This window comes from Danio rerio, chromosome 13, assembly GCF_052040795.2.
Source record: "Danio rerio strain M-AB ecotype USA chromosome 13, GRCz13ab, whole genome shotgun sequence".
Classification (NCBI taxonomy): domain Eukaryota; kingdom Metazoa; phylum Chordata; class Actinopteri; order Cypriniformes; family Danionidae; genus Danio; species Danio rerio.
Genome location: NC_141033.1, coordinates 23,711,351 through 23,737,852, shown reverse-complemented (window position 1 = coordinate 23,737,852; position 26,502 = coordinate 23,711,351). Strand labels below are relative to the sequence as shown.

At 42.1% G+C, this 26,502-nt stretch overlaps 1 protein-coding gene across 5 annotated transcripts in view; it reads right to left on the bottom strand.

Moving 5' to 3' along the window:
• nrg3a (neuregulin 3a) overlaps window positions 1-26,502 on the bottom strand; it is a 600,385-nt gene that overhangs the window by 96,309 nt on the left and 477,574 nt on the right. The window lies entirely within an intron of this gene.

Genomic DNA, 26,502 nt, shown 5'->3' with positions numbered 1-26,502 from the left:
TTTGTTTTTTTGTTGTAAGTTCATAGTAATTAGGGCCATATAATAAGAAGTGTGAGTGGGAAAAAAATATATAAATATTATAAATAATTATAAATGAAAAAAAAAAATAAAGACTATATTTATATCATTACTTATTTATTTATTTTGGGTGCTAATTGTTTCTTGTGTTATTGATTGTGCTTAACTTGTCCATAAACCAGAAATGTTCTTTTATTATTCCCGCTAGGTCACCCTACAACTCTAATTATACAATCAACAACCTTAATAACTATTAATAAGCAGCGAATTAATCAAGCCAAGCTCATTCTGGAAACGTAGCCCCGCGGACGTTTCTGGAGACCGTGATTTACGTGACCGGAGGTATGTAAGGCCGCGTTTATTTTTTTCCGAGCGAACGCTGCGGGGTTTGTGGCGCCGCTCCGCCCCTCCTCTTCGCGCTCGCCGGCCGCAACTCGCCTCCGAGTGGAGGGCTTTCCCGATGCAACCAGTTTGTCCGCTTAGCTCACAGCATTGCCTCGGCGGAGAGGAGGAGGAGGAGGAGCCGGCCGCAGGGACGACGACCGGGATCGAGCCCGGGGAACATCGGTTCCGGAAATCAGGTAAGACGAAAAACGGAATCCGAAAAATAAGGGCGAGAACGCGGCGGGATCCGAAAACGCGGTCGAAATCGAAGACGAGGGCTTTTGCTTTTTTTTTTTTTTTTCTGGACGGCTTTTGCGAACCGTCACTCGGGAAGGAGGAGGAGGAAGAGGAGGGCGGCCGAGTCGGCCGATCCGGCGGCTTTTCGCGCGAGAACGGCGCGGGCGCGAACGGCGTGCGCTCCCGAGAGGCTCCCGAGAGGCGCCCGAGACGCAAAAAAGCATGCACAGCGGCCTCTCGCGGATCCGCAAAAACAAAAACCGCTCGAATACGTACCTCCCGGGACGTAAATCGCGGTCCGCAGAAACTTCCGCGGGGCTACGTTTCCACAATGAGCCCGGGTTGAAATTATTAGTTTGAGCTAAACACCATAATTAGTGATTTGTTAATAGTGAGAACTGTACCCTAACATAAAGTGTGGCCATACTTATAATTTTAAAATCCCTACATGTAAATAAATCTGTAATTAATATCTGCAACTAAATTTATAATTAAGAGACTAAGTTGAAAAGAAAATGAATCAATGAATGAAAATGTATAATTAAACTGTTGATTCATGCTTTACACCATCCTAAATCCCCATATGATCAAACATGTCCCCATTTCCCATCTAAATGTGACTGTTAATATTTTGTAATAAAACAACATAAACACGATTGTATTTATTGTTGAGTTTTTTTGTTTTAAGTACTCAGTAATTAAGGCCATATGATAAGAAGTGTAACCAGAAAAAAAAGACATATTACAAATAAAAAAAAAAAAAAACAAGACTATATCTATGATATTATTCATTTATTTTGGTAGCTAATTGTCTCTTGGGTTATTGGTTGTGCTTAACTTGTCCATAAACCTCTAATTATACAATCAACTATCTTAATAACTATTAATAAGCAGCAACTTAGGAGTTTGAGCTTAATGCCATATTGATGGTTTGTTATTAGCGAGAACTGTACCTTAAAATAAAGTGTGACTATACTTATATTTTTGAAATCCCTGCATGTAAATAAATTAGAAATTAATATCTGTAACTAAATTTATGATTACACTATTAATGCATGCTTTACACCATCCTTAAATCTACCCATATGATCAAACATGTCCCTAAAATTGCCCAATTCCCATCTAAATTTTACCGTAAAAAATTTGTAATAAAACAACATGAACACGATTGCATTTATTGTTTTTTGATGTTGTAAGAACATAGTAATTAAGTCAAACAGTAGGGCTGTGCAATTAATCGAAAATCCAGTTTCGATTTCGATTTTGGCTTCTAACGATTATGAAAAACCATTAATCGAGATAAACGATTATTCCATCCCATACCGCCCCCTTTCCAGTTGTACACATTTGTTGCTCTACAAAGCTCAGTTCCACGTGAAAATGACTAAAAGCATGTACTGTAATGTAACTTTTGCAGCATGGGATGCTGCTATCTTCATGCACTGATCATTCATTGATGTACATTCGAATCATTCATATTTTTTGAAAGCGTGAAAGAGCACATGCTCTTGTGTGTGCACGTGCCGCGCTTAGCCTCGGACAGGCTCGAAAACGAGCAGACCACACATCTAACGCCATCTCCTTAATGTGAGTGCTTTAATGGTCAAATACATGCACATTTGTGTCAACACGGTTTTTAGTGAATGTTCAAATTAACCCTCATTTGTGTAATAAACAAACAAGTTGAGAATCAAAACACATGTGAAAGAGAAATTATATTAGAGCCGCACTATTCTTAAAGTTACTGCGCGCAATATTCTGGAAGCTGCCAGCTTTTATCATTAAAGCAACAAGTGGAGAAAATCCCTTAATGCTCTTGACTGAAGGACTTTTGTAGCTAATTTTTTTTTTTTTCTTACAATGAAGATGCTTAAAGCACAGTTTAAACATGACAGATTTAATAACTCATTTCTAATAACTGATTTCTTTTATCTTTGCTATGATGACAGTACATTATATTTTACTAGATTTTTTTTAAGATACTAGTATTCAGCTTAAAGAGACATTCAAAGGCCTAATTAGTGTAATTAGCTAAGTCATTGTAAAACAGTAGTTTCTTCTGCAGACAATCAAACATATTCATTGCTTAAGGGGGCTGATGATATTGAGCTATTAAAATAGGTTTCAAAATATTTAAACCTGCTTTTATTCTGGCCGAAATAAAACAAATAAGACTTTCTCCAGAAGAAAAAAACAGAGGAAATACTGTGAAAAATTCCTCTGGTAAACATCATATGGGAAGTATTTATATATAAAAAAAATTCACAGAAGGGCGAATAATTTTGCCTTCAACTGATAATCGTTTTGAATAATCATGATTACAATTATGACCAAAATAATCGTGATCATGATTTTTCCCATAATTGAGCAGCCCTACCAAACAGTACAATAAAAAGTGTGATCTAAAAAAAAATCGTATAAATAACTCTAAATTTTAACATAAAAAAAAATTAAATAAAGACTATATATTATTTACTCATTTATTTTGGTAGTTAATTGTCTCTTGTGTTATTGATTGTGCTTAACTCGTTCATAAACCAGAAATGTTCCTTTAATATTCCCGCTAGGTCATCCTACAGCTCTAATTAAAGCACATTTTAGGGGCCAGGATGGTCCCTGTGCATCCAATAACCATAAATCTTTTAGACGTGGATAGCCAATCTAAGTGAAAAATGTTCGAGTGTTTTCAGGAATCAGATGGGAAATCCAGACGTGCCGTGTCATGCATCTGTTGCAGATGGCAGTGTAGATTGATTCGGAAATACATGGGCACAGCGAGTTTGCTGATTTTCTACCTCAGCAAAGCCCTGACTGCTCGAATAAGTCCTCTCTGTGTTCACTAAATATGGAAATGAAATGCTTGTCTTTTATATATGAAATATGTATGCCATGTCCCTCCCAGCCAAGCTGTTTGCTCTCTTTCTCTCTCCAGCTCTCTCACTCATGCAAACTGCTCATGTGTTTCTGCCTGTCTCACCGTTCCTCTCTCTCTCCTTCCTGTCATCACTTTATCCTCATTTTTCCCCCACTTCTTGACTTTTCAAAGACACTGGAGGCTAATCCTGCTTTCAGCTGGTTGAGTCAGGAGAGCAATGTGACAAAGAAAAATGTCCCTGGCTCTAAATGGCAGAGTACAAACCGAGCATATGCATATGGCATGAGCACGCGCCTCAACAGATAACGTACGCCTTTGTTGTCTATACGGCACATTTCATCCTTTTACAGAGGATCAAGTGCTCAATTTAATGCTGCATATTTGTTATACTGCGTTTCCCCAAGTTGCCAAGAGAAAAAGACATTTTAAAAAATAAATCCGCACCATTTATACAACATAAATAAATAAACACTCCTGATTTCAAAATGACATTCTTGTAGCAAGGCCTACTCAGGGAACATTTCTTAAAAGAGACATTTAAGTTTCAAGAGCATTTCTGCAATCTCAAGAACATTTTGCCCCTTAAAGAAACTTTTGTGTATTGGAAGGACTAAAGGATCTTCGTGGAACAATTTGTGCCAATAAAGAACCTGTCCAATTGAAACATTTGCCTGGCTCAGCATCTTTCTCAGAGGATATCCGATCAACAAAACATCATTAAAATAATTAAGAAAATATCAATGTGTGAATATTTGTAAAATGTGTTTTGCTGGGCGTCACGGTGGCATAGTGGGTATCACGATCACCTCACAGCAAGGACCTCACTGATTCGAGCCTCAGCTGGGTAAATTTCATTTCTGTGTGAGTTTGCATGTTCTTCCTGTGTTGGCGTGGGTTTGCTCGGGGTGTTCTAGTTTCCCCCATAAATCCAAACACATGCGCTACAGGAGCCAGTCGCACCAGAAGTGCATAAGTTAAAACGTAACCTATAGTTGTAACTTAAAAGGACAGTAAGTTACAACTTACATACTACTAAATATTTTTGTATTGCACCAGTAAACTTAGTTTAAATGTAACACTACGTTCCAACTAAATATTAAGGCAGCCTCCACCATGTATAACGGTAGAAAAGAGACAACTGAGAGATTCGTTTTTACATTGAGGAGCTCGTGATCATAATAAAGAATGATCTCCCTCTACTGTACTCACAGCCTTATTTTCCTCCCAAATCTCACATTTTTTTATTCTGGTTTATAAAACAAGAGTTTAATTTTCTTTCACTAAGTGTTTTGTGTTTATTGTATCCATCAATTAAAATGAGAATTTCTTCACGAATGAGTTTTTCTTCCTGCTATTTTTCTCTTGAATGAGTAGGATGTAAAAAAATCAAGTTTAATGTTTCGATAACTTTGCATGCATTCGTGGCTCACAATGCAGATGTGTGCGACATGTATTTTTAGTGACTGACTGTAATTGAATGTGCTGTAAAAATGTAGAATTTCATTTTCATAGGACAGTTATATATAGTCGCATTAGTTGCAGAATTTTAAAGCAGTTTATTGATTTAAATGCTTTTTATTAGATATCATGTCATTCAATGCGACTATGCGCATGACTTTACAAAGAGCTTACGACCTACTCACTACAATTTGCCCTAAGAACATGTGGTGCAGCCAAAGTGAGAACAAATTTAGTTACAAACTAGCTAGTAGTTACCAAGGCCCCAGAGTGGACTTTACGTTCCAGTTTAAGAAAGAACTTACGAACAGCTAATGTAACACTACCCAGGTGATAAGCTAAATTTTCAGTAGTGTATGTGTGTGAATGAGTCTGTATGAATGTTTCCCAGTGATGGGTTGAACCTGGAAGGGCATCCGTTGTGTAAAACATATGCTGGATAAGTTGGCGGTTCATTCCGCTGTTGCGACCCCAGATTAATAAAGGGACTAAGTCGAAAAAAAAAAGAATGAATGAATGCGTTTTTGCTTATCATTAAATTATTAAAATAAAAGTATAATAATGAAAATAGTGACAACACACACACACACACACACATACACACACACACACACACACACACACACACACGAAATGTCTGTCATGCTGGAGATTCTGCAAAAGATTTGAGATGCATCGCATGGTCAAACATGTCTGTTTAGAAAAACAATGCAACCGGAGTGCAGAAGAAAGAAAAAACGAAAAAAGCATTCTGTCTAACTGTCCTCTTATAACACAGATTCAGGACCTGCCATTGTGACAGCAGCTCATAAGATGCACTCAAACTGTTTTGAATTGAAAATGTCATGTTACAACTAACAGCCATAGCTTGGGGCATTTTTGAGAAGCTACTGGAGTTAAGAGGCAGATTGTGGTTTTGCTTTACACTGTGCTACATTTCAATTTTTGTCTTATATAAACATGAGATTTGACCACTGCGTTTTATGGCTCATGCTTTTTGCACATTACACACGGTTCTAAAAGCATGGTGCTCAATCTTTTTTAAAGAGAAAAAAAGTGTCTTGAAATGTTTCTTTTTTTGCTGTTGTTGCATTCAGTGCAAAAATACATTCTTCATGAATGACCTAAACCAGGGCTGTCTAAACTCAGTCCTGGAGGGTTGGTGTTGGAGTTTAGCTCCAACTTGATCGAACACACCTGTCAGGAAGTTTTTGTATATCTAGTACGAACTTGATCAGCTGGTTTAAGTGTATTTGATTAAGGTTGGAGCTAAACTCTCCAGTACACTGACCATCCAAGACTGAGTTTAGGCACCCCTGACCAAAACAAACAGAAAAAAAGAATTGTTCTGTTTTGCTACATATTTCCAATTGTTTCACATATATTCACAAAGTACATCTTAATTTTCTGGACTTTTGTTCAGATATTAAAAATGAAATGCTTCGTTTTATTTTTGTGTAAACATGAATGCGATTTCTGGAGAACGCACTGCTAGATTCAAAATCAAAAATTAAGAGAATATTGCCAATCAATATTGCCAATTTATAAGTTTCCCCTTATAAATGACAACAATTGTGAATTAAGGTGTTAAAGATATGTTTTAACACACACATAAGCAATTTTTGACCGAAGGACCTCCATTTTAAGAACTATTTTAAAAACAGGCTCATTCTACAACTCCCTTAGAGTTAAACAGTTTAGTTTTTTTTAAATGCGTTTAACCTGTCTCAATGCCTGGTGGGAGCTCTTTTAGCTTAGCTTAGCATATATCATTAAATTGTATTAGACCATTAGCATCTCACTCAAAAATTACCAAATATTTTAGTAACTTTTGTTACATTGTATATTAAGATGAAGTGACATGTTTAGCACAGTCGCCTCACAGCAAGAAGGTTGCAGGTTCAAGTCCTGGCTGGGTCAGTTGGCATTTCTATGTGGAGTTTGCATGTTTATTCTGTGTTTGCGTGGGTTTCATCCGGGTGCTCCGGTTTCCCCCCACAATCCAAAGACATGCAGTATAGGTGAATTAAATAAACTAAATTGGCCAAAGTGTATGTGTGTGAATGTGTGTATGAATGTTTCTCAGTACTGGGTGGAAGGTGAAATGACATCCACCGCGTAAAACATATATGCTGGATAAGCTGGTGGTTCATTCAACTGTGGCGACTCCTGATGAGTGACAAAGCCGAAGGAAAATGAATGTGTATCAAGACAAACAGAAAATGAAAAGTTGATACGGCCCATATGGATAGGAACTATACTGTCATTCATAATATTCATAGGACTAATTAGTGTAATAATCAAGGAACATTGCTGCTGTACCATGGCTACTGCAGGTACAATGATACTACAGAGTTAACTAATTACGAAATCAACTAATTTCCCATGTTTGCACACAGTGAATCTCTTTATTTTTTATTTTTGAGATGCTAATGGTCTAATTTGATTCAATAATCTATGCTAAGCTAAGGTAAATGTGCTTTCACCTGACAGGGTGATCAGCTAAATGGATTCAAAAATGGTAAAGTTCAACTTTTTAAGTCTAGTGGAGTAAAATAAGCCTGTTTTCACATAAAAAGTGGAGTGTTCTTTTAAAGGACTGAATAAAAGACTCATTCACTTATAAAAACAAGCACGTGTTGCCACCTACTGGCATAACAATGTAATCTTCAGGATTAATCCTGCCGACTGGAAAAATCCTCACCACTAATCCATAGACCGCCAGTCTGTAAGAATTTGCAAACACAGGCAAGCGCAGAGATATAAACACTGAAAGTCCCACTTGGCTGATTGCTCAATCTAACTATCTTGTATAATTTACCCCATTTCCCAAGTCTGAAATGAATGGTTTTCAGTCTAACCATCTTTCTTTTTGTCAAGTACAAATTAAGAACTTTTACAAATAATCTGATGCTGTGTTCATGGAACAGACACCCCTTCTATATCATTCTGATTTCCCCCCTTATTACCAGAACAACCACAGAAAACTGATGAAATTGAATAATTTTGAATACATTTGAATAATTGTCTTTTTCCAGTCAAAGCCAGAAATCCTAAGCATACCAGCAGCAACAAATATTCATTGGGCCTCATTGGTGAAACACAGGAAGAGCACATTTCTATGCAAATTGTCTATAAACCCCTCTTTACATACATTTCCGATGTGAACATTTACATTACTGTAATTTTATGAATGATTAAATCATGTTTCCTATATATAGCGACACAGTCATGTAACGTCGGCGCCCTTGTCCAATCTGATGTTAACAATTATCATCCTTCACTCTACAGTGGAAATCTGCATACGACTAATTGAATGTAACTGTCACATGCATCGCTGGTAAAGATTTTACACTAATTGCACACGAGGAGCTATAGAAGGTTGTGAGTCAGTAATCAAATCAGCAGCGCAAACGGACGACTGTGTGCTTTACATAGCGCATAGGTCATGCCTGAAGGGTCTGTGGTCAATTAATCTCTACCCAATTAATGTGTCCACAGCCAAGCGGAGCTGATAAAGATCTGCAAGATAAGAAACCAGTGCAGTACAAATTTACAGAAGGAGGATCATTAAAAGAGAGATCAAGTGCTGTGGCAGCATTGTGCGGAACAGTCATTATGGGCGCAGTATGAGCTGTGGCAATTGGCAAACAGTGGCAATTAAAATGTGGGGAGTGGAAGGAAAAAAGGTGGAGGTGTGGAACTGTGCCCAGGAGACCACATTTGGGCTGCTTGCCTCCTTTTATCATCTCGCTCAGAACAGACATTTTGATTTATGTGGAAAGATGATACATGTTTAACGTGGTAGGAGGTTTCCTGGTGCTCAGCATACGGCCAAAGTCAAGGCCTTTCTTTCAAATAAAAGCTTTTCTTCTCTCTCTTGCACACTGGAGAAGTATGTCAGTTAGATTAACATGAAATAATGTAATGCTTCTCGATTGGAAAATGTGACTGTGACTTTTAATTGACTAAGGCAAAACTCCATGGTGTACTCTAGGGGAGTCAAACATATGGATGCCACCCAAAAAGACATCTAATCTGGCTTGATGGATGGTTGGAACAGATACGTAAAATAATAGGTCCCACTTTATATTAAGTGACCTTACCTACTATGTACTTACATGTAATTAAAAACAATGTACTTAATGTGTTCATAATGTATTGCAGAACACTTCTGGTGCTATTGGGGTGGGGTATGGGTACGGTTAGAGACAGATTGGTGGTATGGGTAGGTTTAAGAATGGGTGTAAAGGATGGTCAACAGTGTAATTACAAATGTAACTGCAGAAATTAAATACAAATGTAATTGCATGCAGGCATTCAATCAAGCATTATACAATGTATAAACATATAAGTACATTGCAACTGATTATTAACTACAGTGCAAGTACATATTAGATAAGGCCACTTAATAAAGTGGGAGAATATGATAAATAAAACAATATTTTAAAAATTAAAGTGCAGTATACAGTATTTTACTTGAGAAGCAACAGACAAAAAAAAAGTAAAGGAGCGAGGAGTGTGGGACAAAATATCTGCTATAAAAAAGTCTGCTTTAAAATTGCAATAGTTGTTTTAATGATGCAAGAATGCAATGAATCTTGAGAGTCCACAAGCATTCAATGGAGGATGAAGTTTAGTAGAATGAGCCTATACTTCATGAAAATGAGGCAAATGTGGCTTTTATGGGTTGTCGGTTCCATATTTATGTGATATTAAGTACTGCTGGTACAATGCAATCAAGAGAGCGTTTTCTCTCAAATTATTAGTGTGATAACAGATGAACTGATTTATACAGCAAAATTTCAAAAACCATTTATTAGGAGACCTACATTTTAAACAATGACTTCAGTTGTTTCTCTTTCCAACCATCAAATTGTTCTTAACAAGTAAATCAGAAAGTTGAGCACTAAAGTGCAAAACTGTAGTGTTTTGCTTATAAATGAACCCATTTTTGAACAAATCATTTAAATTAATACATTTGTAATTAATTCACAATGCCAGTCACCTGCTCAATTACATAATAATCAGGTGTATATCTATTAATCCATCCATCCATCCATCCATCCATCCATCCATCCATCCATCCATCCATCTATTCAATAATCCATCCGTCTGTCCATCCATCCATCCATCGATCTATTCGTTAATCCATCCGTCTGTCCATCCATCCATTCCTCTGTCCGTCCATCAATCCATCCATCTGTCCGTCCATCTGTCCATTCATCCATCCATCCATCCACCCATCCATCCATCCATCCATCCATCCATCCATCCATCCATCCATCCATCCATCCATCCGTCCGTCCGTCCGTCCGTCCGTCCGTCCGTCCGTCCGTCCGTCCGTCTGTCTGTCTGTCCATTCATCCATCCATCCATTCATCCATCCATCAATTAATCCATCCATCCCTCCATCTATTCATTAATCCATCCATCTGTCCATCTATCCATCCATCCATCCCTCCGTCCATCAATCCATTCATCCGTCCGTCCGTCTGTCCATTCATCCATCCATCCATCCATCAATTAATCCATCCATCCATCCATCCATCCATCGATCCATCCGTCCGTCCATCCATCCATCCATCCATCCATCCATCCATCCATCCATCCATCCATCTATTCATCTATCTATCTATCGATCCATCCATCCATTCGTCCATCTATTCAATATTCCATTCGTCTGTCCATCCATTCATCCTCATCCATCCATCCATCCAACCATCCATCCATCCATCCATCCATCCATCCGTCCGTCCGTCCATCAATCCATCCATCCATCCACCCGTCCGTCTGTCTGTCTGTCTGTCTGTCTGTCCTTTCATCCATCCTTCCATTCATCCATCCATCAATTAATCCAACCATTAATCTATCCATCCATCCATCCATCTATTCATTAATCCATCCGTCTGTCCATCCACCCATCCATCCGTCCGTCCATCAATCCGTACATCCGTCCGTCTGTCTGTTCATTCATCCATACATCCATCCATACATCCATCCATCAATTAATCCATCCATCCATCCATCAATTAATCTATCCATCCATCCATCCATCCATCCATCCATCCATCCATCTATTCATCAATCCATCCGTTTGTCCATCCATCCATCCATACATCTTAATTAATAAATTGATTAATATTGATGTGAGTAAGTTGTAAGTAAATTAAGGTTTAACCAAAGCTAATTTGTCCCGTACCATTACATTTTTTTCTGAAAAGAAGCCTTAATATGTTATGGGAACCCCTGTTTGAAATCATTCATTTTTATTTCACAATGAGCGACTATATATAACACACATGTCCTTCTATCACTTCTATGCTCCTCCCAACCCTATAATTTTCTTTGAAAATTTTGCAATGGAATATTCATTAGTCTCTGTGACCTGCAAATGAAAATGTTAATATTTCTCAAGGACCCAGAATGTATTGAATGTTGCCTGGCTTTTAATTAGCACCACCGTCATTAATTAGCAGGAACAAACGGGTGAGGGGGGGAGGGGATGCTGGAAGGAGGTGTAGATCATTCTAACTAAGAGGCAGCTTTACAGGCGCAGATAAATATAAATACCAGTCCTCCAGCTGTCAAGATTCTTACCGAATGTGAGAAGAACATGTGCATTTAACTATATGCACCGCTAATGATCAGGCTTCAGCATGTTTATCACAACCAGAGAACCATGTGAACCCATTTATGGAGTTCATAATTACATAATGAGAAATGTAACAGACAACAGAACAGAAGCAAGATGCATAAATACCAATTAAAGCAACCTGATAGTATATCATGAGAACCTTTAATTAAAAGGTATGAGATCTGGAATATGTTTCCAAGCTACTCATACAGGCATTTTGAGATTGAGGGCATGATACTATGTTTAATCATACCATGTCTATGCTGGCTTTTCAGAATACTGTTTATATACTTTGGAATTGTTAGTCCAAAGAGAGGATGGAATTATAACTTAAGTTAACATGAAGATGTTTTTAATTGCTGCATAACAATCATTCCATAAAACATATATACAAACACTATAATTTAATGAGCAGCAAATCATCAAGTGAACTAAGAATATTGTTGATGTTGTTGTTGCTACTTTAATATTTACACTAGTAGGTGTTGAAAATATATTGTATTTATGAGTGAGTAATTTAAATATGCTATTGCTTATACTCATTCATGACTGAAATAAGTTATTGTCTTGATTCTATGTGTAATTAATATCAACCAATTCCCTCAAAACAGGAACAAATAAAGAAAGATTTATTTATGAAGTGCAATGTTCTCAAACTCAATTCCTGGTGAGCCACAGCTCTGCATAGTTTATCTCCAACCACCTCCAACTCACACTTGTTTAATAGTCTCTAGTAGTTTTGAACGCCTTGATTAGTTGAATCAGCTGTGTTTGATTAGGGTTGGAGCAAAACTGTGCAGAGCTGCGGCTCTCCAGGAATCCAGTTTGAGACCTATGATCTAGTGACTCTCCTTCAACTGTCCAAATCATAAACATTGGGGTCCACATTAGCAATTAATGGGGTCAATGCATATTACTAACATTTGAACATATTATTATGCACTTTTAACTGTTTCTGTGCATTCTGGAACATATCTCTTAAAGTTGTACCCCCCCGTAAACCCAGAAATGCGTGTTTGTGTCTATTTCTGTTTACGCACAGGTGCAGTTAAAGGGCAAACCCTCAGTTCAACTCTGTTTGTAGCTCTGATTCAACTGTGTAATTCCCTCACAAGGGCCAACCAAAACTTCAGTCAGCCAAAAAAAAAATCATCTTAGGTTAATCACCTCTCTGTTTTCTGTGAACATTACACAAACACAGCACAACAAATGGCAAGCTAAAAGTAGAAACTAGTACAAACTGACCAAACTCAAGCCATAATCATAATCGCACAAATAAAAACTTCAGATGCATTTTGGTACAGCAGTGTTTTGAGGTTTAAAGTTTTTAAAATGGAAGTTTTTGAAAACAATTCTTTATCATTGCCATGTAAAAATGCATATGTAAGTAATAAGTAATATGTGCATATGCTTGATAACCGAAGCAACAACAGCATTTATAAATTGACATTGCACATTGTACATTACAAGTTTGTAAATTGTCACAGATCCATGTGAACAAAGAATGTTTTGACAACATAATTGAAACTATTAAAATGTGTAAAGAAAATATATTTTTATTTCTTATTACATCAATGTCCATTAAATATACCCCATAATGCAAGTTACTCAATATGTCACATAAGTCACATAACAATAGTATCACACAATAGCAATCATTTAGATTTTTTCTAAATATCCACCCAAATGTGAACAAACCAGGCTCATTCTGAAAACATATTTCTATATGGCTACATTTAAAGAGAGCACCAAATATATACAAAGTGGTACTTTTTTTGTTTGTTTTAGTTTTATTGTAAATCCACCAGAGGCCGATGTAAATGCTTTTTTTTTCTCAAACTTCTCTTGCGAGTGCCATTCATGCCTGCTCTTCTCACGTAAATCCAACAGAGGCCACAGTGTACGCTTTTTGAGATCTCAAATTTTTCTTGCGTGTGCTGTTCAAACCTGCTGTTCTTGTGTAAATCCACCAGAGGTCGCTGTGAATGCTTTTTGAGATCTCAAACTTCTCTTGTGCGTGCCATTCATGCCTGCTCTTTTCACATAAATCCAACAGGGGCCGCTGTGTAAACTTTTTGAGATCTCAAATTTATTTTGCGATTGCCTTTCGTGCCTGCTCTTCTCACGTAAATCCACCAGAGGCCACTGTGTATGCTTTTTAAGATCTTAAACTTCTATTGCGAGTGTCATTCATGCCTGCTATTCTAACGTAAACTCACCAGAGGCCGCTGTGTATGCTTTTTAAGATCTCAAATTTCTCTTGCAAGTACCACTCATGCCTGCTCTTCTTATGTAAATCCACCAGGGGCCACTGTGTACGCTTTTTGAGATCTCAAACTTCTCTTGTGAGTGCTATTTATGCCTGCTTTTCTCGCGTGAATCTATGAGAGATCATTGTACACTTTTTGAGATCTTAAATTTCTCTAGCGAGTGCCACTTGCACCTGCTGTTTTGATGTAAATCCACCAGAGGCCACTGTGTATACTTTTTGAGATCTCAAATTTCTCTCACAAGTGCCATTCATGCCTGCTCTTCTCATGCAAATCCAGCAGAGGCAGCTGTCGACTGACTGATTGACTGACTGAATAACTGACTGACTGACCGATCATCTAACCCACCCTCCTCTTTCCCGGAATCCAACCAACAGTGTTTTGAAAAAAGCACAGATTGACCTGAAACCCATACTTCATTCTACAAAAGTTACAATCTCCAAAAATGTGTACAGTGGGAAGTTTTCAGAATAAGCTGATGTTGCATGTGACAGTACTCATAGACTACGTACAGCATCAGCAATTTAAGATGTTTTTAAAAACAATCTTTTTTCAAATCTCATAGGATTCTTAAACCTCAAGTCAAATTTAATCGCTTTTCAAGCACTTTCCAGGCGCCTTTTCAAACTTTACAAGGTGACAAATTCCATATTTACATACATATTTATACGTAATAACATTATATAACACTGTACGCTATTTGATATAGTGTTTTATATTAAAGTATTGCAATTTTTGATGTTTGCCCAAAGCCCAACATTGAATTGCTGTTATTTAAATGTAATTTATTTGCATCCTAAATGTGTCATATTTCATCTTATATTCATATTTATTTAAATTGTATGCTTTCTTCAGTCATGAAGTAATAATCTCCATGCTTTTAGTCTTTAACCACTGCTTAATTAAAGACAGACAGATGATGCTATAGGCATAAACACAGAATTTGTTTTATGCAAAAGTAAAAATATTTATTTTCTTTGAATATTAAAATAGTTAATTATTATTACCTATGTCTTAAGATCAATTATTGTGCACAACAAAATTATATTTTCAATTTGTTTCAAGCACTATTCTCTTTTCAAATCTTGAAAACACAAGATTAATTTTCAAGGATTCCCAGCACCCTCACAAACCCTGATTTCAAGCCTTAATTGATCAGTAAATAACTTTTAAAGTGTATGGGAAAAATAAAACAAACCCTTAATTGAAACAGAACACGAGACAGTGTCTAAGGAAGTAAGTGGCTTATGTACCAAACATTTAAAACCACTGAGAGGGCATCGATTCACATTGAAGATTTGACATTTGAGAGAGCCAGCTTCCCAGCCCCTTAAACAAAGCAGAAACTATGGATTTTCCTCCTGTAACCGTCGACCATTTTGCACATGATCATACCTGTGGCCACTTGCACACAAAAAGACGCAGAGTCAATCAATTTCCAGAGGTGTGAAAAGATATTTAAAGTGTCAAGCCATTTTCCAAATTTCTCTCAAACAACAAGATACGGATACTGCAGTAACTTGTTGTGTTTAACTAGCATTATCACAGATCCACACTGCAATGAGCCCAACAGCGCACTAGTGAAGTATCCATTATAGTTAGCACAGAGGCTAGCATTCACCCGCTGTGATCTACTGAATCGAGTGAAGAGAAGTGTGAGAGGGTACAGGTACTCTGAAGAGCTCTCAGAGAGCCATTTTCTCTGTAGTTTAGCACCCCTGGTCAACCTGGCAGTATGCTGGGAAATGCAGACAAGAGAGTAACACTAAGAACATCACTGGTTTCTCTGTCACTGGCCTTTCCCTGTGTGCTTAACATGAATGAGAGAGAAATGAATGGACGTTTTTTAAATTGAAGCTCTGAAAAGTTTAATACACTTTTTGTATTTGACTTTGCGACATCAAATTATAAATATAAGAATATTTACTTACATACCTCCGTTTAAATGACCATAATGGGCTTTTATTAAAACAACCAAGAGCTTATGCTAATACAATATTCGCACTTCAATCTCAGTATAAAATGATTATCCCTGTCCACAATATACAGGCTTTTCTTTCTTTTTCGTCTTTGACCGCATTGGTTCAGAAATAACCTTGTCTCTGAGCTGATCGAATAGCACTTATTAACGCTGCCAAGAGAGGGTCTGATTTCATGTTGGCTGTCTGAAACCTAGTTTCAGACGCTGGCATATGCACTATCCTTCGTTGATGAAAGTTGGAGGATAATAGGAAAAAAGGAAAGTAATTCAAAGCCATTAAATGTGTTCAAGAACTGGTAACATAATTTGGGGAAATGGACCCCTTTTTTCTCCAATCCAGTCTCCTTGGAAATAAATGCCTTTGGTGACATTTCTTCACAAGTATATTGTGCGGTGTCTGACATGTGTCACTAAACTTGCAAAATAAGCGCTACTATAAAAAGTATTTCTCATGTAAAGCAGTACACGTGAAAGTAAACAGTAAACATTTATTTGTTGGAAAACGTCGAGAATAAAATGTGCTAAACACATAATGCTCATAATATCATAATGTCAATAATAATAATAATAATAATAAAATATAATGTACCACTTTCCTAGAGATGGGTTGCGGCTGGAAGGGCATCAGCTGCGTAAAAACGTGCTGGATAAGTTGGCGGTTCATTCCACTGTGGCGACCCCAGATTAATAAAGGGACTAAGCTGACAAGAAAATGAATGAATGAATGAATGAATAATGTACCATTTTTAAAAAAAAATTCTAAAGTAACCATGCCATTTCAGATTTTGTTTACAAGTCTTCACCAGGTGAACTACTCAACAAGTTTCCTACATCACAAAAGTCAAATATACAGAGCTGGTTTTGGGTAAACATCAGCATGTATTATATTACAAATCATGCACTATTCTAAACGTTTTTTAAAAGGATAGTTAAAATATATATATTTACTCACTATTTACTCTCAATTGATTGCAAACCTTAAAGAGCTTTGGTTTTACTTCCTTTTTAAGGTGTTTTACTGCTCCACAGTTCTGGAAGATGGAACTTGTGGAATTGTATGCATTCAAAAAAAAAAGTTCTTTAGTGACACTGATGATCTAGAAAGAACCTTTCAAGAGTTCGCCCTTAGCTGATGATTGATTATGAAGTGTGTTCATAATCAAGGCAGAGAGCCTTGAGCTTGTGAGATCCTCGAGCCCTGGGGAAGGCTCTGGGGAAGGCTCTGGGGAAGGCTCCCTTTTCCTTGCCCTGACAAGGAAAAGGGAGGAGTAGGGGTGAAAGGGTTGTTTCTTTAAGACGAAGATTTCTAAGGTAAGATAATCTTGTTATTCATAGTGATTTAGGAATCAACTGATTGCTGAATTGTGCGTTAGCTAATGAGGACCAGCTGCTATTAATCATAAGCTCGTGCTCCTCTCAAAATTAGTTTATAAACAAACTTCACTTAAAAATTCAATTAATCTTTCTATTGCACAAGAGATTCTGCAAAGAGTAAAAGTGGAAATAAATTGGTTATTCTATGACACCACTGTGAAGAAGAAGAAGAAGAAGAAGAAGAAGAAGAAGAAGAAGAAGAAGAAAAGAAGAAGGAGAGGAAGAAGGAGAAGATGACGAAGTACCACAAGTAAGCATGTTTTTTGAGTTGAGTTTTTTTATTTAGATTTTAGGTAAGCATATTTTTTGAGTTAAGTGCACTCTTTTGTACTTTATGGGGTATGTATGGATAAAATATGCCATCTTGACAATCTCTATTTGTTGTGCATAAATCAAGAACATTTTCTGATATTTTAAGTCTTTTGTTGCACTGTTACTCTTAACTATTGAAAACGTAAAGGGCACCCATGATGAAAATCCTCTTTTTGAAGCTGTTTGGACAGAACTTTGTGTTGGTATTGTGTCCACAGTCATATAGAGGTGATAAAAAGACAATATGCTTCTTTTTTTATTCTTTTTTACACCACAACCTGATGTAGGAATGCAGTTTCCCCACCCACCTAATTGACTGACAGCCATGAATTAACATGTCTCCATAGACAGAACAAGACAAGACAGAATGTGCACAAAGCAACTGGATTTAAAAGATCTGTTGAGCTCTCTGTGATCATCAATCAACATCAAATGTGATCAGGAATGAGTTTTACGAGTTTAAATGTTTTTAAAACAGCATGCTTGTAATGAATTACAGTGATTTTACCGTTTTTATCACCACAGCCACATGTCAGTACAATTATAAAAGAAGACGCTTCAATCCTGGTTTGTGGATGTTAAATCAGGTTTAGTTACAGCAGTGGATATTAATGTGTAGCCTGTTAGCTACAAATGTTTTTGTACTGTAGCAAAGTTAAATGTGCACGCTGCGTGAACTTTGTAACAAAATTGTGTGTGACTCATCAAAAGGCTTGAATAAACTCCACGACAAATACATCAAATAATCTTTGGGAACGTTCTTACTGTAGTATTTCTCACAAATTTTATATGAGCTTCCTTCATGTCTGTCACTGTGCTGTTTATCTGAGACAGTCTGAGACAGTGACACTGTGATAGGCATGTTGGAACGGTGAGAGGGAAGGACTAGCATTAAAGGTACAGGCCACAAAAACAGCTACATAGTATTTAGAGCAGAAAATTCCAATATTCTGAAAGGTATAATACATAATCTGATGGGTGTTTTGAGCTGAAACTTTACAGACACATTTTGGAGACACAAAATAATTCTCTTAAATCTTGAAAAGGGGGTTAAAACAGGTGCCCTTTAAGTTTCCATTAAATGAATTTGAAGTCTTCACTGTGATAAGGTAAAAGGATGTAACGTGGCAAAAGACTGCAGAAGTTGATGTCCTATCAGTGTGTCATAATTATTCCTTGGACTCTGTAGGTTATGACAAGACGCTTTGTTTAATTATTCATGACAGCACACGCTGCTCTGCTTTGACAGATACATCAAACTTTGAGACTGCCTACAGTAACTGAGAGATACACTCATGGATCAAAATTTAGCATTTCATTTTTGCTTTATAAGTGTTTCTGGATATCATATGCTCTTGTTCATAATATATCCAGAACCCTCCACACAAAAGCGATTCTGTCATTTTATCTTAAGCGATCAAATGACTCATATAAATACTTTAAAGCTTTTTAAAGACACAACTGAACATGCTGTACATTTATTTGTGCATTAACCCATCACAGGGTACACTACATGTGTTTGTTTAACCTACAGCAGGGGTGTCCAAACTCGGTCCTGGAGGGCCGGTGTCCAGCATAGTTTAGTTCCAACTTCCTCCAACACACCTGCCTGAAAGTCTATAATGCTGCGTTTACACCAGACGCGGAACGTGCGTCAAGCGTGAGTGATATACATGTTAAGTCAATGCAAACACGTGAATAGACATCCAGCGGCGCGATACGCACAAATGGTGCGGCGCGAATGATGCAAATTGCACGATTGGCACGGGGCGAATTGAGCGTTTTGAGCGTTTGACGCGCTTAACAAGCGTTTCGCGCAAATTTCTCGAGTTCGAAAATCTGGACTTCAGCGTACATTCGCGCCGCGTTAACCAATCAGAAGCTTGCTCTTGTGGGGGCTGATTGTGACGTAGAACCTGTTGTCAGTGTTCTGAGGGAAATCCTCCACCCTTCACCGACAACAGTTCATCAAACTTGGCTAGCCTCAGTCAGAAGCACCGCTGAAAGCCTTCGTCATCCAGGTTAAGTTTTTGGAGGAGTTTATGAGCTCACAGAGCTGGATGCACCTCTGAAAGGATGTAGTGGACTCAGACACGACCCTAAACGTATTGACGCTGTATTTCAGTCTTCATAAAGCACATAAACACTGTTATTTTCTTCATAAAATCCATGTTAGCCATGTAGCTATGAAGCTAGAGTCTTCGGGCATACAGAAGCCCTGCCCATTACGCGAATTCGCGTCTTTTCTGAAGTGAATTTGACACGCGAATGAAGCGAGTGAACTCAAATGTTCAAGCGGCTATTCATGCGCGAATAGCGCGATTTATCCGCGCATTCCGCGTCTGGAGTGAACACAGCATAATACCTAGAAAGAGCTTGATTAGCTGGTTTAGGTGTGTTTACTTGGGGCTCGAACTAAAATATGCAGGACACCGGCCCTTCAGGACCGAGTTTGGACATCAATGACCTACAGTAAGCTTACAAAACCAAATTACAGCTTAAGGTGGTGAATAAGGTCTGTTTTTAACTCTTTATCTTCAATTTCATTGTAAAAACCTTCATACATACAACTAAGATGAACCCATACCTGCCAACACTCCTGTTTTTCTCGAGTCTGTCTCACTTTCCACCACCCCCGGTCTACAGTTAGCACTCCACCTCCCGTGTCCCGGATTTTAAGATGCAATTGTTGGCAGGTATGGATAGACCATTCATCAAAGTTCTCTTGGAAATACTCGATACATGAATTTCGCTCATTACAAAACAGAACTTAAAACCCAAACTCCCACCCCTCCCATCCAACACTAACCAAAGTATTTGTGGAAAGCTCACAAAAAAAAAAATAAATAAATAAATGAATAAATAAAGCATACATAAATAACATTTACAATCACAATATGCAACTGGCTGAAAAAAAAAACATAAATTGAAGGTGTACATGGACAATAAAACCAAAAGAGACTCTACAAAATAATTATAAGATAATTTTAAAATAAATTGAATGAAATAAAATAAATAACAATGAAATAAAATAAATAAATATTAGTATTAGTAGACTGTCTGCTTGATATTTGTTGATATTACTGCTAAACAGACACTTAACTGACTATAGAAAACTTTGCAAGTACATGTTAACTTACATTAACCCTAACCCCAACCTAACAGTCTACTTATAATCTAATGAAAATTAAATGGCATGTAGATGCAATGTAACGTTCGAGGTTACAGAAGTAACCCTTCGTTCCCCGAGGAGGGGAACGGAAGTGCCATGAATGGGAGGATTCGGATCAGAAGCCGCTTATCTGGAGAGTATTGAACGGGCCAATGAATGAAATTAATTGGCAGCGTAAGCTTGCGCAGGTGTGCGACATCTGCAATCATCTCAGCATATAAGCACACCTGAAGCCAGCAGACGCCATCCTTTTAAGCTGAAGAGACTTTCAAACAGCTAAGGGACAGTCATTATGGCGACGGAATATGGCACTTCCGTTCCCCTCCTCGGGGAACGAAGGGTTACTTCTGTAACCTCGAACGTTCCCCTTCGGTTGGGGAACTTCAGTGCCATGAATGGGAGAATATGGAAAGCGCCATAATGACTGCACCTTACCAACACCCCCGATGAGGAGATAGTCAAGCAAGCGTGACGCACCCACATCATGGGGGGCGCGGTCCTCCAACGTGTCCCTGGCCCTAATTTATCCTACTTCAACAGAAGTTTTACGGATTTAGATATATTTTTTGGGAAGTCGTGAGCATCTAGATAATTCTAGGAAATACGACAGTACGTTGGGAAGCGTGCAATCCCGATAGGGAGGACGCTGCGGAGGCCATCCGTTACCCAAGGGGGGGATAGATGGCAGAATTACCTATGGACTAGCCCTAAAAGGGGGAGTACGCATAGCAAAGAGTGGTTAGCGGAGAGGGAAGACACGGGTCCGCCCAGGGGGGGGACTTAACCGTGGCGGAATAAGCATATGGGATCGCCTAGTGGGGATCACGCATAGCAGGCACCTATACCCAAAACGCGGGCTGACCAGCGGGCAGACCTACAACGTAGTGGACCAGCAAGTGACTCCTCCGCTGAGTCAGTGCTGGGGGCCACGGAGGAATCTGCAGGGCTCACCTGACGGGGAACTTTACTGACAGATAAAAAAGGCGCACGTACCTCCGTGTTAGGGAGAATGAGCAGCAAGCGTGTTTCAACACCCTACCGAGTTGTCTCCTCAATCACCAAAGGGTTACCTAATACCCTTGAGGAAACCGGCTCCACTCGCAGATTGTAAAACCTTGCAAATGTGTTGGGTGTCGCCCAGCCCGCAGCTCTACAGATGTCTGTTAGAGAGGCGCCGCGTGCACGCGCCCAAGAGGATGCAACGCTCCGAGTGGAGTGTGCACGTACTCCCGGGGGACACGGCTGACCTCGACTCGAATAAGCGAGTGAAATGGCATCCACAATCCAGTGGGATAATCTTTGTTTCGATACGGCACTTCCCTGCTGCCGACCGCCATAACAGACAAAGAGCTGCTCAGATGATCTAAAATTCTGAGTACGGTCCACATAAATGCGCAGAGCGCGAACTGGACAAAGTAAAGAAAGGGCTGGGTCTGCCTCCTCCGGGGGCAGCGCTTGCAGGTTCACTACCTGATCTCTAAAGGGGGTGGTAGGAACCTTGGGCACATAACCGGGGCGGGGTCTCAGGATAACGTGAGAGTAATCCGGCCCGAATTCCAGGCACGAGTCACTGACCGAAAATGCCTCCAGGTCCCCGACTTTCTTGATGGAGGCCAACGCAACCAGCAGAGCTGTCTTCAGGGACAGAAATCTTAGAGATACTGATTCGAGTGGCTCAAAGGGATCGGATCGCAGACTCGTGAGAACGAGGGCGAGATCCCAAGAGGGCATGAGAGGGGGGCGAGATGGATTAATTCGCCTAGCACCCCTAAGGAACTGGATGACCAGGTTATGCTTTCCCACGGTGCCGCCAGCTACCGCGCTATGATAAGCGGAGATGGCGGCCACGTAAACCTTGAGAGTGGAGGGCGACAGCCTGCTGTCCAACTTCTCTTGAAGGAAAGAGAGCACAACACTAATCTGGCAATTTCGGGGGTCTTCTCTGCGAGAGACGCACCATTCAGTGAATAGACTCCACTTCAGGGCGTAGGCGCGCCTCGTGGAGGGGGCTCTAGCCTGAGTGATGGTATTAACCACCGCAGTCGGTAGGTTACCTAAGTCTTCCTCGCGTCTAGGGACCACACGTGGAGGTTCCAAAGATCGGGGCGAGGGTGCCAGATGGTGCCCTGTCCCTGAGAGAGTAGGTCCTCTCTCAAAGGGATCCGCCAGGGGAGGGCCGTCGCGAGGAGTGAGAGCTCTGATATCCAGGTCCGGTTGGGCCAAAGGGGCGCAACTAGCAGAACCTGTTCCTCGTCCTCCCTGACCTTGCACAGAAACTGCGCGAGCAGGCTCACTGGGGGAAACGCATACTTGCGCATGCCCCGAGGCCAGCTGTGGGCCAGTGCATCCGTGCCGAGAGAGCCCTCGGTCAGGGAAAAAAACAACTGGCAGTGAGCGTTCTCGGGGGAAGCAAACAGATCGATCTGGGCCTCCCCGAATCGCGCCCATATCAGCTGAACAGACTCGGGGTGGAGTCTCCATTCTCCAGGGCGTAACAGCTGTCGTGAGAGCGCATCGGCTGCACGATTGAGCGTGCCTGGGACGTGAATGGCGCGCAGCGATTTCAGCCGCGGGTGACTCCAGAGGAGCAGACGGCGGGCGAGCTGAGACATGCGGCGAGAGCGCATACCCCCCATGCGGTTGATATACGCCGCCGCCGCCGTACTGTCCGTCCTGACCAGCACGTGTTGCTGCTCCAGCACCGGTAAAAAGCGGTGGAGAGCGAGGAACACTGCCAACAGCTCTAGGCGATTGATATGCCAATGCAGCTGGGCACCCTTCCAGAGGCCCGCAGCCGCATGCCCGCGACACACGGCCCCCCAACCCGTGTTGGAAGCGTCTGTTGAAACAACAACATGGCTGGACGCCTGTCCTAGAGGCACACCGGCCTGTAGGAACGAGGGGTCGTTCCAAGGGCTGAGGGCGCGGCGACACAGCGCAGTAACCGAGACCCGGTGTGTGCCCGCGTGCCATGCGCGTCTGGGGACCCGATCGTGAAGCCAGTGCTGAAGTGGTCTCATATGGAGCAACCCGAGCGGCGTGACGGCGGCTGCGGATGCCATATGCCCCAGGAGCCTCTGAAAGAACTTCAGTGGGACCACTAGTTTGCTGTCGAGCTCCCTCAGACAGTTCAGCAACAGGCGAGCGCGTTCCTCGGAGAGGTGCGCTACCATGGTGATCGAGTCCAGCTCCATCCCGAGAAAAGAAATCCTCTGCACGGGGGCGAGTTTGCTCTTTTCTCGGTTGACCTGAAGCCCCAGTAGGCGGAGATGCCGAAGCACCTCGTCCCTGTGCATAATCAATTGCTCCCGCGAGTGGGCTAAAATCAGCCAGTCGTCGAGATAATTGAGTATGCGAATGCCCGCGAGCCGAAGGGGCGCTAGGGCACCCTCCGCGAGTTTGGTGAAGACCCGCGGAGACAGAGAGAGCCCGAAGGGGAGGACCTTGTACTGCCACGCTCGACCCTCGAACGCAAACCGCAGAAATTGGCGGTGGCGTGGAAGAATGGAGACATGGAAATACGCGTCCTTCAGGTCTATGGCTGCAAACCAATCCCGAGGACGAACGCATTGGAGAATGCGCCTCTGCGTGAGCATTCTGAACGGCAGCTTGTGCAGACAGCGGTTCAAAACGCGCAGATCTAGGATTGGCCGTGACCCACCGCTCTTTTTGGGTACGATGAAGTATGGGCTGTAAAACCCACTCTCCATCTCGGCTGGAGGAACCGGCTCGATTGCACCCTTCGCCAGGAGGGCAGCAATCTCCTCTCGCAAGACAGGGGCGGACAGGGGGTTGACCCTGGAGAAATACACGCCCGTAAACTTGGGGGGCCGTTTCGCGAACTGAATCGCGTAACCGAGTCTGATTGTGCGTATGAGCCACCGCGAGGGGCTGGCCCGCGCTAACCAGGCAGGCAGAGCCCTCGCTAATGGAGTCATCGCTACAATCGCTGACGTACCAGCGGTGGGGCAGCGCGGAGTGGGTGTGCTGATCCGGGAAGCACGAGGGTCCCGCGGAAAAGCTGGAGGAGAGCGATTCGCTCTGGCTCCGCACCCTGACTCCGGAGAGGGGGCTGGAGGGCTGAGGGAAGGGAGACCGTCCCCCCAGCGCTCGTGAGCCACTGGCGAAGCACGTAGAGTCTGCGAGCCGGAAGGCAGCGCGTCCCGGACTGGCAGAACTCGTGCAGTCACATCCGGGGAAGGGGAAAAGTGCTCTTTTACTGATGTTTTGGTGGCACTGAAAAGTACCGTTGTAATCGGGGCCCCGCCCTCCAGCGGGGAAAGAGCAAGTTTCCTCTTCTCCGGATGGCCTGTCTCAGGGACGCTTCGCGGTCCGTTTACCGGACTTAACGGCGCCCTGGGCAGGAGGGGCTGCCTGCTTTCGAGGTGAACGCCGCGCCCGCTTGGCCGGAGGCGCAGGCGGGGGCGGGGCAGCACTCGTTGGCGGGCGCCCTCGGCGAGGAACAGCGGAGGTGGATGGCTCGGCGGGCGGAGCGGGCTTACGGCCACGCCGATAGATGACATTGCCCATCGCATCCGACTGCTCTTTCACCGCCTTGAATTCCTAGGTGAATTCACCGACGGTGTCGCCGAACAGGCCAGCCTGGGATATGGGCGAATCAAGAAAGCGAACTTTGTCAACGTCGCGCATATCGGCCAGGTTTAGCCAGAGGTGGCGTTCCTGAACCACAAGTGTGGACATCGTCCTCCCCAGCGCACACGCGGCGGACTTAGTAGTCCGAAGAGCATAGTCGGTCGCGGTGCGCAGCTCATGTAATAAGCTTGGGTTGGACCCGCCCTCGTGCAGCTCGGCCAGCGCCTGCGCTTGGTAGCGCTGGTAGGTGGCCATCGCGTGCAAAGCAGAAGCAGCCTGGCCCGCAGCCTTATAAGCTCTGGCTCCGAGGGAGGCAGACAACCTACAGGCTTTGGACGGGAGGCGGGGCAAACCCCGCCACGTAGAGGCGCCGCGCGGACAAAGATTGACCGCGATAGCGCGCTCCACTGACGGGATCGCCTCATACCCCCTGGCAGCTCCGCCGTCAAGGGCGGTGAGGGCGGAGGCACTCGCCGCACGGGCAGAGAAAGGTGCCCTCCAGGACTGCGTGAGCTTACTGTGCACTTCCGGGAAGAAGGGGACGAGAGGCTTCGAAGGCTTCGCCTTCTGGTCCTCTACGTAGCACCCATCTAGTCGGTCCGGCCGCGGAGCTGGGGGATAAACCATCTCCAACCCCACGGCCGAAGCAGCCCGGGAAAGCACGGCTAACATGTCCGCTTCAGGATCCGATTTGACAGCGCTCACCTGCCCGGAGGGGGCGAGCGGGTCCGGATCTTCGTCAGACAGTGAAAGCCCACCCTCCGATGCCGCGGAGGACATCTGATCTCCGGTGTCAGCGAGTGTGAGAGCTACCATCTGGTTAGACGGATCACTCTCACCACCCGAAGCTTGGATGGAGCGCCGTGAGGAGCGAGAGGTCCGCGAGCCCGTGGGCGGCAGATTAGCTCCCGCTGAAACCCTCAGATCTGCCCGAGCGCCCGCTGCTTTTTTAGAACAGGAGGCAACTGGGGTGGCTCGCTCTCTTGCGAAAGTTAGCCGCGATCTTAGCTGTGCAACGGTCATGGCATCGCAATGACGACATGAACCGCCCGCGAGCACCGCATTAACATGCTGGACCCCCAAACATGCAATGCAGTGATCGTGTCCATCATCCGGAGACAGGAAACCCCCGCATCCAGAAACGCACAGTCGGAGCGCCATCCTGAAAAGGACGTGCTGCACGACTGTGTT